The sequence below is a fragment of the Mizuhopecten yessoensis genome, unplaced genomic scaffold, assembly GCF_002113885.1.
Source record: "Mizuhopecten yessoensis strain PY_sf001 unplaced genomic scaffold, ASM211388v2 scaffold7187, whole genome shotgun sequence".
Classification (NCBI taxonomy): Eukaryota; Metazoa; Mollusca; class Bivalvia; order Pectinida; family Pectinidae; genus Mizuhopecten; species Mizuhopecten yessoensis.
The window spans coordinates 58481-59923 of record NW_018406924.1 but is presented as its reverse complement, the minus strand read 5'-3'; positions in this window follow the sequence as shown (position 1 = coordinate 59923).

The following is a 1443-nucleotide window of genomic DNA, read 5'->3' as shown; positions in this document are numbered from 1 at the left end:
CGAACTAGATGCATGATGCGATGAAATTCTTTTTGGTTAACTGTTTCTTTTATTAAATTTTAATGGGACAATGACCTGTGTGTGTTTCGTTCATCTTTCAAGATCCAAGATACCTTGATGGCCATATCAATCTCTTTTTAGTAGTTGATATTTATACACGCTATAGTAGTTGATATTATACACACTTTAGTAGTTGATATTATATACACTTTAGTAGTTGATATTATATACACTTTAGTAGTTGATCTTATACACACTTTAGTAGTTGATATTATACACACTTTAGTAGTTGATATTATATACACTTTAGTAGTTGATATTATATACACTTTAGTAGTTGATATTATACACACTTTAGTAGTTGATATTATACACACTTTAGTAGTTGATATTATATACACTTTAGTAGTTGATATTATACACACTTTAGTAGTTGATATTATACACACTTTAGTAGTTGATATTATACACACTTTAGTAGTTGATATTATACACACTTTAGTAGTTGATATTATACACACTTTAGTAGTTGATATTATACACACTTTAGTAGTTGATATTATACACACTTTAGTAGTTGATATTATACACACTTTAGTAGTTGATATTATACACACTTTAGTAGTTGATATTATACACACTTTAGTAGTTGATATTATACACACTTTAGTAGTTGATATTATACACACTTTAGTAGTTGATATTATACACACTTTAGTAGTTGATATTATACACACTTTAGTAGTTGATATTATACACACTTTAGTAGTTGATATTATACACACTTTAGTAGTTGATATTATACACACTTTAGTAGTTGATATTATACACACTTTAGTAGTTGATATTATACACACTTTAGTAGTTGATATTATACACACTTTAGTAGTTGATATTATACACACTTTAGTAGTTGATATTATACACACTTTAGTAGTTGATATTATACACACTTTAGTAGTTGATATTATACACACTTTAGTAGTTGATATTATACACACTTTAGTAGTTGATATTATACACACTTTAGTAGTTGATATTATATACACTTTAGTAGTTGATATCATACACACTTTAGTAGTTGATATTATACACACTTTAGTAGTTGATATTATACACACTTTAGTAGTTGATATTATACACACTTTAGTAGTTGATATTATACACACTTTAGTAGTTGATATTATACACACTTTAGTAGTTGATATTATACACACTTTAGTAGTTGATATTATACACACTTTAGTAGTTGATATTATACACACTTTAGTAGTTGATATTATACACACTTTAGTAGTTGATATTATACACACTTTAGTAGTTGATATTATACACACTTTAGTAGTTGATATTATATACACTTTAGTAGTTGATATTATACACACTTTAGTAGTTGATATTATACACACTTTAGTAGTTGATATTATACACACTTTAGTAGTT